General features: G+C 32.0%; 1 long non-coding RNA gene across 1 annotated transcript; it reads left to right on the forward strand.

Moving 5' to 3' along the window:
- Nucleotides 1-705: 705 nt before the first annotated feature.
- On the forward strand, nt 706-11,314 carry LOC115875732. The gene is made up of 2 exons (XR_004049047.1): nt 706-846; nt 10,874-11,314. It is a non-coding gene; the product is annotated as an uncharacterized LOC115875732 (long non-coding RNA).
- Nucleotides 11,315-12,647: the final 1,333 nt, after the last annotated feature.

The following is a 12,647-nucleotide window of genomic DNA, read 5'->3' on the forward strand; positions in this document are numbered from 1 at the left end:
TAACATATTATAATAATATAATACATATTATTAAAAACGTATTATTTAGTACTTAAATACCGAGTATTGAAATTATCCTATTAAGCCCTTACACTAGAAGAAAGTAGAAACCCCTTATAGGTTAAACCGAGCACGCAACGAAGAGCGCCGCGCACAATAAGTAACGAAGTTTCAAGTCAAGCCCAAGTCTTCCAACCTGTACACAAAACGATTATAAAGTAACGATATTAAGTACCAAAGTAACGTGTAACTAAAGTAACGAGTCGTATTACCAAAAGTAACTAGTAGTTACGAGTCCATATAAGTACGAAAGTTTACATCACTAGTAGAAACTTCTAATGCACGTTCAGCCTGGACACTCTGTATAAAAAACAAAGAACTATAATTTTAAACCGGCTATTATACCCTATTGTTATATTAACATTGTTTATCAAATGGCGGCAAAGGTCAATATTATAATTCTGATCTTAAACATCTATGGAATATCGAAGAAAAACATTTTTTCTCATTAGCATAACACTTTTAAAAATACGTTTTTACCGCGCGTCGCAATTGCAAAAGCAAAACAAACCGATTGTTTTCCGTATTTACTGGTGTATCTTTTTTATTTCGAAAGCGTTCGAGACGCTCGGCTCCGCTCCAGACAAAGTAATTCCCCCGCATTCGAAAATTTTTTGAATTATTCATCATCCGTTCCGGTATTTAAGAGCAGAATACATGTAAATCAAAACAGTATTCGTTGAAAATCTGTTGTCGATTTTTTTCCTTTCCGATATATAGAAAATATGAGGGTTATTTTGTGCTTTTTAGTCGTTTGTTTGACTGTATTCTCGGCGCATCGCGATGGTAAGCTTCCTAGTAGGGATTATAAGCTTTTAAATGCAATTTTCAATGCTTTGTTGTAAAACTATATAAAACGAAATATTTTGTGATATTCTATGGCAAAAAGTTTGAAGAACAGTTTATTTTAAATTATTCGAAACGTATAAAACGATATACAGGGTCCGGCAATTATGCGTCGGGCATCTGTAGCTCCTATAATAAAAAACGCCTGAAATGCCTGAAAAAAGTGTGAGTGGATGGGGATGATTTTTTTTAAATGGAACACCCTGTATATTATTGTATTTTTGGCGTCCTTTCAGATCACTTTACATAATTCTAAGACATGCGTAAATAAATTCCGAGTTTCAGAGATATTAATGAATGAATAAATAAATAAATTATATTTTCAGCCTTTTTAAAAAAAATATTAAAAATAAAGAACTGTCCTGAAATCACAACTATATTAGATATTTACTTACTTTGCTATAAATATGGTAAACGTAAATCATACAGGATGATCAAAATTCTACGGCAAACCGATATGTATAATTTTTTTTTGTTTTTTTAAGGTTCGGTACCCAAAAGGTAAAAACGGGAACCCTGTTACTAAGACTTTGTTGTCCGTCTGTCCGTCCGTCCGCCTGTCACAAAGGTCTATCTTATGAACCGTTATAGCTAGACAGTTGAAATTTTTACAGATAATGTATCTATATATGTTGCCGCTATAAGAACAAATACTAAAAACAGAATTAAATAAATGTTTATAAATAAAAAAGTACTTTCACTAAACATTATCTTTTAAGTAAGAATTTTACATAGAATTTTTCAAGTCCTCGTTGGCCGCGTTGTTAAAGCGTTAGGACTTTACGCTACTATGATGTTGGAGCCGTAGTAAGGCAGGTTCGAATCCTAGTCAAGGTGACTTTTTTTTAATCGTTTTTCTTTAATTTTACTTTGTTGCATTTAATTACTTTGTTGCCTCTTTATTTTTTGGTTGTCATTGTTAACTGAGTTTACAATTTTTGTTCATTACGTTCTATCGTGCGCTGCTTTTTCCACTTATTCTAGTTATGAATTGTAGACTTCCCACTTATTAGTTATGATTGTAGAAAACCCTGTCTTTTAATTTCCAGAACGCTCTTGAGGCGCTGCTAATTCTGTGCTGAATTTCAGAGTCGATATTGGCTTTTTCCGAAATCAAACTGCCGAGGTAATTGCGTTTAATACATATTCCAATAGTTCTTCTCCTATTTTTATAGCATTGTTATGATTTTCCGGGGGAGTGCACATGATTTTAGCATAGTTTAAGGAAAAGAGTAGTTGCACTCTCGCAAATATTTTCTACCAGTTTTTGCAAGCTGTCGAATATCGGCAGATTGCAAAGCGTTTAAGTTGAATTCCGTCCGTCGAGCTGCGAGGTTCGAGCGTTACGTCCCAGCACAGAGACGGATTGACAAAAAATGAGTGACTTACTGTGTGCTGCTATTAATTGTAGTAATAATTCAAAAAATTGTTCTTTGAGTTTTTTTAGATTTCCATCGGATATATATCGGCAAGCTGATAGTAATTATCAATTAACATTTAATTATATTTGTTTATTTTAGAAGATGAGATATTATGTAATTATTTTTTTAGCATGTGGGCAGGTTTTAAAAATAGTTTTTTAGATATACAGGTTGTCTCAAATATGCGCATGAAAATATTTTTTGGTCAGGGGATTTGCCATAAAATTTTCATTCCAATAATAATTTACGAGATAATTTATATAGATTGGTTTGTGAAACAATTTTAGAGTAAATATTTTGTACATCTAAAGTCCGCAAATTATTCATATTTTTTAATTGAAAGAATTTTATAATAGCATAATCTCTTATAAATTTAGTGGACTGTATTTTATTTTTTTTTTATTTATATTTTATTATAAGTGGTCGTAATATAACAATATTCAAAATATTATAGACAAAATACTGAGTTTATATTTGAGGGAAGAAAAGTGCCCACACCTTGCTTTAAACCACCGTAAATATACAGGGTGTCCCATTAGTGCGAGGAAGTCCAATATCGTCGTCGTTGTCGAAGATGTGAAAAAAGTTTTATTCATATGTTTCAAGGTTTATAAAGGGGCGTATCCTAAAATATTTTGTTATATACAGGTTGTCACATAAAAGTTATGGTAAAGTTAGTTTTATTTTTTTTAAATTATTTTACATCATTCTATATACATTATTCTATATAGGGTATTTTTTATGGCGTCACCAAAATCGGAATATTTAAAATGGTATATCTCAATTTTTTTAAATGCAACACTCTGTATATTATTTTTCTGTCAGATGCAGAATTAAAAAGTGAACATTTCTTTATCCAAAGTGTTTTTAAATTTTTGACGGCTCATATGGCTCTTTCAAGGGTAAATTTTTATCAAAGCCACCTAACATGATCTTTGTCTGATATTTATCGTTGAAAATCCCATATGTCATGAAATACAAAAAATATTTGCAAAACGGCTAAAAATTTAAGAACACTTTAAATACAAAAAATGCTCTTTTAATTCTACATCTGAAAGAAAAATAATATACAAGGTGTTGCATTTAAAAAAAATGAGATACAACATTTTAAATATAACGATTTTGGTGACGCCATAAAAAATATCCTGCATACGATAAAGCAAATTTTTCTACACGAATTTATTCTGGTATCCTTCGTCTTTAAGAAAACATACCTAAGTATTAATAAAGTTATATTCACTCAAGTTTTTTGCCACTTTTCGTATATAATGTTATAAAAAAAAGTTTTAGTAAATAAGAAATCCTACACACACCGGAAAAATCTAGGCATATCATTTTATTAAAGTTAAAAATAAATGTTTTGAATAAACAACCACATATTTGTAGACCGATTCTTTCTACTTCGATTGAAACGAAGTAGTCACACTAGTTATTTCTAAATTTGGGATATTTGCAGAAGTGTTTGTGCATTTTTTGTCATATGTATAAAAAGCACCTAGCATCAATTGTTCGAATTTAACCTGTACTGGCTATGTTTTTATGATAACTGGCCAGAATTCATTCAAATAATAATAATAATAATAATAATAGTCTAATAATTAAAAGGTCATATTCACACACTTGCTCAAAAAGCAGTAATTATTAAAACCACAAACATAACCCGCTCCTTCTTAAAACAATACAAACAAAACAATAGAAACTCTGACAGTACTTGGTAATTAACACCCGTCTGTCAGAATATACCACCAAGAGTGAGAAAAAAAAATAATAATAATAGTGTTTTATTGAAAAATATACAAATAAAAATAAAATACATTTTTTTTTCATTTTCCACAAAACTGACATTTTTTCAACAATAAAACACTGTTAAATAACTCTGTTTAATATTAAACGACATTATGGAGCGTAGACATCTTAACATAGACGAAATGCTAAGGGTCATGGGTATGCTCGAAGCTGGAATGTGCCAAATCGACGTATATAGCTAGAGCATTAAATACAACGCAAAGTGTAATATCGCGATTAAGTGCACGCTATCGTGACAGTGGTGATGTTGCTGAAAGGCACACAGGGCAACATCGCATTACTACCCCTCAGCAAGATCATTTTTTTTACAATTAAATGCTCGACGCCGACCGACTCTTACAGCACCAGAGCTTAGTTTAATTCTCCAGGAAACACATAATGTAACCGTTAGTCCTGATACTGTTCGCAATAGATTAAGAGAGGTCAACTTAAGAAGCAGACGCCCCTGGAGAGCTCAACCCTTAACGAGAGGAAATCGAGAGGTACGATATTTGTGGGCTCAAGATCATGTTCAGTGGTCGAATGTTCTCTTTACGGATGAGTCACGCTTTGGAATTCATCCGGATTCGAGAAGGCTTAGGGTATGGAGAGAACCGGGAAATCTTATTCGGTTGGATCATGTTCAGGAAGTGCACCCTTATCAAGGTCTGGGGAGGAGTCCAGTTAGGCCGAAAAACCGATCTCGTTTTTCCTGAAAGGTTTCTAACAGGAATCACATATCGTGATTTAATTCTTCAGCCTGTTGTGTTACCATATGCCAATGATTTTGGGAGAAACTTCATTCTCATGCATGACAATGCACGGCCTCATACAGCCAGAGTGGTAAGTGAGTTTATCAATGCTCATGAATTAAACATCTTACCCTGGCCGGCACAATCTTCTGACCTCAACCCCATCGAGCACGTATGGGACGCGGTCCAAAGAAGAATTTTGAGAATGGGTATGCCTCGTGAAACTCGTAGGGATCTGGTTCGGGCCGTGAATGCAGCGTGGCAGGCTGTACCTCAAGAAGAGATGGACAACCTGATCAGGAGCATGGAGAGACGATGTAGGGCTGTAATGAACAGTAGAGGAGGCCATACCCTTTATTAAGTAAAAATGGTTTTATCTTTTTTTTTTATTCACAGTTTAGAATAAAAAAAAATGTGTGTATTTTTTTGAGTTCAATAAAAATCAAGGTAAATTTGAGAAATTCGGTAAATTTTGCATTTTTATTTCCAATACGTCCTGTTTATCCAATTTATCCTTGTTTATTTTAATTTTATTATATCAGAAATGAAAATATTAAAATTACTGACGGATGGCGGGATAAATTGTAATTAAGGACTTAGACTTTTCCGGTGTGTGTAGAATGGCAACACCGCAGTGTGCTTTAAATAAAGACGGTGTACTATATGCAGAATTTTATTCCGAATCCAGTTATCTACAGAAAATTAAACTTGTTTTAAATAAAAAAAAAAAGTTGTAGAAAATCTCTGAAATAGATAATAATATAAAAATATGTCATTATATATTTTTCCGCATTTCTTCCCATCAACTCGATCATCAATTTTTTTATTTTATTTTATTGTGAACTCATATTTTACTAAATACATATCTGTGAAACTATGGCGAGTGCCACATCTATACTTTGCCTAGTTAATAGACCACGACTATACAGCTACGTCAGTGGTCACGGGAGGCGAGAACAAGGTCATATAAAGTTGCAAAAAAAGAACAAAGGATTTGACAAGGAGTAAAGCTACTAGTTTCCTTATACTATGATTTTAGTTTATATTTGAGTTCAGCATTTCTTGTTTTTGCTGTAAGGTTTTTGTAACTAGAGCGCATGAATTTTACAGGTGTTTTTGTCCTGGGTTTTTTTATGTTGAACAGACTGCCGTTTCTAATGCCCATTCCTGTTTCCTGCAGTTTACAGTCCACTATAATAGAGAGCTCTGCCATGAATATGTTGAAGAGGAGAGGTGCTAAGACACATCCCTCTAACTCCTGTTTTTGTTAGGGAGGGATCGCCCTTTCATGACGTGACACTCTTGACTTGTTCTTGTTATGGAGGCTTTTACACACTGTAAAAATTTTGTTGGGCACACCGAACTTTTGCATAGCTGCCCCAAATGCATCTTTGTTAACAGAGTCGAAGGTTTAAACCGTAGACTTAAAATAAAATATAGACTGAGCATATCATTCATAAATAGCTGGAACATGCGGTCAGACACTGTCTTGTTATTGTTGTGTTATTGTTTTAGGTTATAACGAGTGCGACACGAGCGATAGATAGGTTGTCTCTGTCGTAACGGTCGTTCCCTGACGACTCTGCCGAGAAACACAACACTGTCTTTCGTTTCTCAAGTACACCTGAACTCTCCGTATCATAGCCGGGTAATTTTTTTTATTTTAATGAAGCTATAATTAAATTAAAAATATATCGTATTTAAACTTTTTTATATTTTATTAAGATTTAGGACAGGTTTTTCAAATAAAAGTTTAGAAAAACAATTTAGTAGCAAAAGGATAAAAATAATAAAATACACGTTATAGAAGAAATCTTATAATCGAAATTAGGTAATTTTGAAATTAATAATAAATTATTAATTTTAGTCAAACATTTACAACCCCTAATATTAATCAAAACAGGATCTATTCCACAGATATAATAGAATCGGCGATAGGGAGAGAAAAAAAATATGATTGTTGTAATTTTTTTTCTAGTTAAGTGATGTCTTATTATGTAAATTAGAGAAAACATAAATCTGTTCCATTAAAGCAAGGAAGGTGATAGGAAGTGGATAAAATAAAAACTACATTTATTTAACTCGGTACTGTCTTTATTATACCGGGTGCGTCTCAAAAGTGGCTCATCCCCCATAATTTTTTATATTTTCAAATAAAAAAACAAGATTTAGTATGTTAGTATATGAAATAAATTAGGATTGATTGACGCATTCAATTGTTTTGGTCACTTCCTGTTTCACCGGAAATGACTATAACTTTTAATTTTTAAACGGCACCCTCGGTATATTTCTACTTTATTCGATAGAAAATGACACTTTGAATAGAATGACATATCATATGTCAACTTTTGACATTTTCGCATATGGTTTAATTGTAATTGTAACACGCGGTTCATAACGACAATTTGACTCGAAATACCAAGTGTGTGGTATCAATATATTTATAAAAAAATGCTTTTTCCAAATATGCTAATGAATCACCTTTGAAAAAATTGACATATGTATGATTAAAAATACGATTTGTACATCTTTTAACCGGCCTAGACAAGACACGAAACCTATTAGACGATCAAAACTATTTTTCCAAGGTTCCTTGATTAAAACTTAGTGGATTGAAAAAAACTGGATTGAAATTTAAAATAGGATATGTTTTTAAGCGACAATGTCAAAAGTTGACATATGATATGTCATTCTATTCAGAGTGTCATTTTTATCGAATAAAGTAGCAATATACCGAGGGTGCCTTTAAAAATCAAAAGATGTAATCATTTCGGTGAAACAGGAAGAGACCAAAAACAATTGCATACATCAATAAATCCTAATTTATGTCATATACCTACTAACATACAAATCTGTTTTTTTTATCTGAAAAATAAAAAAGTTATAGGGTTGAGCCACTTTTGAGACGACCCGGTATATTAAAAAATATTGTTTCATAATGTAATATCATTTTAAAATTCTTGTACGTTATTTTAGATTCTGAAGATAATTTTGGAATAAACCGAATATATTTTTAATAAAAACATTATTAATTATTAACAGGTTATAATTATGATTTTGTTACAATGTAAGTAAGTAAATAATGTAATGTAAAAGAAAAAATTCAGATTTTACATTTTACTAAAATATTATCTAAATAAGTGCCTTTCTACAACAACGCCACTGACTGCCAATGGGTAAATTGAGAGTTGCCTACCGGTCAAAAGTCGTTTCAAGACTTAAATGGATTATTTAAGTCAAATTTCTTGCAAATTTGGCAATTGTAAATAGTGTAGTCTATATTTTATTTTAAGTCTATGGTTTAAACACAATAAACCAATGAACACAGAATAACAAATAACAAATGTAATATACAAAATACTATGTAGACATTAATATAAATAATTAAAAATTTTATGTTAGTGAAATACCTAGCGAATTAAAGAACATAAGGATTCTTTTAAAAAGGCCGATTTTCACACATCTAAGATTTGTCAGCATTCATGGAACACAGAAGGCACAGAGTAGATTTTAACAACGCAAAAATTATGATGAAAGAACCGACAGCCTCTAAACGAGTGCAAGTATTGTAAGGGGTGGTAGATGTCAATAAAAGAAACATATTTTCTTTTTATCGTTTTTCAAATAAGTCCAAAATAACGGAGTTATTTTACTTTCAATATTTAAAAAAAAATATTTTTTTGCTAAAATTTTGAGAACCACTGGATCTTTTCTGGATTTTATTTCTTGTAAATTTAATCTACTACCTATGTTGCCATATTTGTAAGAAATTATTTTTTTTAAATAAAAAGTAAAAAAAATATCCAAAAAAAAAATTAAAAAAATCCGAATTTTCAAAATTTGTTTTTCGGGAAAAAAATCATAGGCGTGTTTCTGGGGTTGAACTATACTACCAGATAAAATACTTGCACTTATTTCTGGGACACCCTTTATATGTTGTTGGTTATGGAATTTAGGACATTTTACAAATAAAACATGACAATGCACTTAGAACATTATTTACCTCAAGTATTCAATTAGTATAATTGTCGAGATTAAAGCTTGATTTTCATGCATCCGTTGTCCGACGATACGTTGATACGATATTAATTTCATTGGTTGTATTTAAAGGCTTCGATAGGTTAACCGTTTCTAACCAATCCAAGTCTTTAACTTCAACCAATAAAATTAATAATGTGTTCTTTTTTTATAAATTGGATTAGGATCGAAAGAAATCAACAGAAGTCCTTTGTTTTAAATTTGTCGACGTTTCGCAAAATTTATTTGCATCTTCAGGACACTACAAAGTTTAGAGAGCAAAAAATACAATCCAATAAAAGTTTTTCCAAAAATCTAACAAACAACTTAAAATACATATCAGTGGAATTCCACACATATACAATTGGTAAAACTACCCTAATGTTAACAATTAAATAAAATATATGTATATGTTACTCACATTTAAATCTGGACTTTCTTAGTCATATCCATTAATACACGGATGGTATAGAGGGGAGTGGTATATATCCCTTTTTTCCTTTTAAAACACATAACACACTTACATAAAAAAAAACATATAACACAATTATGTATAGAGAAATATCACGAAAATCTTTTCCTTTCACAGACAAGCAGTGCAGATGTACCTACGTTGACCGTATACAGAGAGCAACTAATTCTAGTTGATAAAATACTAATATAATTTTTACCTGGAGATAAAGAACAGTTGAAAAAAGAAACATATAAAAATATTATTTGGATTTAAACCATTATTTTGAAGTTATATTATTTAATTTTTGAAAGAATATTAAAATATGCTGTACTCAGGTTTTCTACGTCTGTTCTTTTATTAACGCAATTTTTGTTTTTTTGGATTTCTATCATCTCTGCAAATAATCTTTTCTTATAATTAGATTGTGTTTGTAAAATAGTGGTATTGTCAAAATCGAAGTTATGGCCTGTCTCTATTTTGTGTTCTACTAATGCGGTAGGATTAGATTTCAAAAGAAAGTTCCTTTGATCATTTTTATGTTCATTCAATCTTTGTTTTAAATATCTACCGGTCTGCCCAACATAGCTTTTAGGACATTGAGTACAAGGAATGTTATATATTATGCCGGATTTCAGTTCTTTTTTATTCTTTGATTTTGTTTTTGAAAAGAACCGTCTCTTTATGGTGTTATGACTCCTTGTTGTAATTTTTATTTTTTCCTGTTTTTTTGTAGTATGACCCTTAAATGTGTTTTTAATTTGTTCTGACAGACAGTCGATATAAGGTATTTTACAATAAACTTCTCTATCATTTTGGTTAGTAGATTTTACAACGGTTTTCTTGTTAAGAATTTTTTTAATCATAGATATTGGATAATTATTTTTAATCAACATGCTTTCGATATATTTTAAATTTTTATTATGAAAATTAATTGATGATAGTGATGTAGCTCTGATTTTCAGGTTATTAATAACATTAATTTTTTGTTTCAAAGAATGTTCGGAGGAATAATTGAGAAATCTCTCAGAGAATGTCGGCTTGTGATACCAATCTGTCTCTATTAATTGATTGTGTCTAATTAGTCTCACGTCAAGGAATGCTATGCTGTTGTTTATTTCTTTCTCCAATGTAAATTGTAGTTTAGGGTGATAACAATTAAATATGTCTAATATACTTTGTTCTTGATTAATAGGAATTGAAGTTATAATATCATCAACATAACGTTTAAAAAACGGCAATTGAAAAGGAAGTTTTTTAATACATTGATCCTGTAAATCCTGCATAACTAAATCAGAACAAATCGGTGATAAACAATTACCCATTCCCAGTCCATATATCTGTTGATAAAACTCATCTTGGTATTGAAAGTAGTTGTTATCAAAAATAAATGTTAACAGTTCAACAAATCTATGTAAGGGAATTTTTATTTATATATACAATAAAATTAATATCGTATCGTCGGACAACGGATGCATGAAAATCCTAAATTATTAGGACGCTATAAATTTATAACTCTCATAATTATCATTTTTTTTTAGTCGAAGCAGGTACTCTAGGACTAGAAGTCAGCGCCTGTGAAACTTTGGAAATCTGCCAAAGATATTGCCAGTTAGATAAACCAGGAACCACAGGGGATTGCGAAAAGAAAAATCAACTTGATCAAAATATTTGTAGCTGTAACTAAATATAATACTGAATGTTATTTTAGCATTATATATCTAGTGTAGTTTTATATAAGTTTACTAATTTTATTACTACTGCTAAAAGATCACTATGTGATAACATATATTTTTATACAAGATAAAGTTTGTTTTCAGTGGTGTTACTGTAATTAAAATTTCATATAAATTAGACATGGGGTAGACAATAAACTTAAACTTCTTAAAATACTTCTTCTTAAAATTATTAAAAAAAATAACAGGGTTTCAGTATTATCATTCAATTAGGTAAAATCAGCAAATAAAATATATCTAAAATTTGAGCAGTATTTTAATCGCCTTTTTTTTCATGTTCACCTCGATGTTCACTAAAAATTGACTAAACTAGATATTATTGTTCGAAGTACTAGAATGTAGAATGTTTAGGAGGGGAGTTAATCACCGCGACGTTATAGACCTATTGTATGTTCCATTTCTTGAATTATAACGAGTTATAACTCATCATACAGTCTCAGGGCTTTAAGAAAAGCCAGTATCTGAGACGGCTCCACAGAGGCCAGCTCTCCATCCTCGACATCAGCCGTACCAAAGTTGACGGCACGAATGATCGTCGTCTCGGCGCACTCAGTGATAAGGTGTTCTGGTGTTTCCCCATTTTCCCCACAGAATCTGCATTCGCCGTTGTTTCTCAGTTTCAGCCTACTGAGGTGTTCGTTGAGGAGACAGTGTCCTGTTAGAAACCCCGTGACAATCCGAAGATTGTTTTTACTTAAATCAAGGAAAACCTTTGATTTTTCCCGGTCATAAGTTCTAAGGAACTTTTTCGAGTGTGTTAGACCGTTGGGGGGCACCCATTCCAAGTTACGGATGGAGTCTTCCAGATTCTTCAGTTCCGCTTTCAGTTGGTTCCCGCTTAGAAAAAAGAACGGTTCTGGTCCAGTTAGTGGAGTGTTCGCCCTTTTCTAGCTAGATCATTTGCTTTTTTCATTGCCTTCTATCCCTTGGTGAGCAGGCACCCAGAGTAGGAGGACTTTATTTTCTTTGCCTAATTTGTTGAGCTTCTCTAGGCATTCTTTGACCAACTTCGAATTGATGGTTACTGAGTTGATCGCGTTAAGTGCTGCTTGACTATCGGATAGGATGGCAATTTCCTGTTTTCGATAGTTCCTATCTAAAATAAATTGTACGCATCTTTCGATAGCGCAAATTTCTGCCTGGAGGATACTGGGGTAGGTGCCCATTGGTTCGGAGTATTCAGTTTTCGGCCCAAATACTCCTATCCCTGTCCCTGCTTTGGTTTTGGAAGCATCAGTATACCACGTGATGGTATAGTCTTTTATATGCTGAGTAAGCGTTTCTTTCTTCCAATCCTTTTTATTACTCAATACTACAGTGAGGTGTTTCTCAAAGTTGTAAATTCTTGGTATGTCATCCACTGGGAGTTGTAGAAGTGGAATTTTCTTTTTTGAGGGTATTCCAAGCCCCTGACCTGAAAATTCCCCCAATACTGTTTCCGTCAGTAACCATTCTAATCATTGTCGCATTGGCATAACTACCGACGACAATGTGCAGTGGTGTTAGGTCTAGAATGACCTCCATTGCTGCTGTTGGACATGTTCTCATGGCACCTGTGATGCAGATATATTCAAAGTAC

This window comes from Sitophilus oryzae, unplaced genomic scaffold, assembly GCF_002938485.1.
Source record: "Sitophilus oryzae breed Bouriz unplaced genomic scaffold, Soryzae_2.0 scaffold_1395_pilon_pilon, whole genome shotgun sequence".
Lineage (NCBI taxonomy): Eukaryota > Metazoa > Arthropoda > Insecta > Coleoptera > Curculionidae > Sitophilus > Sitophilus oryzae.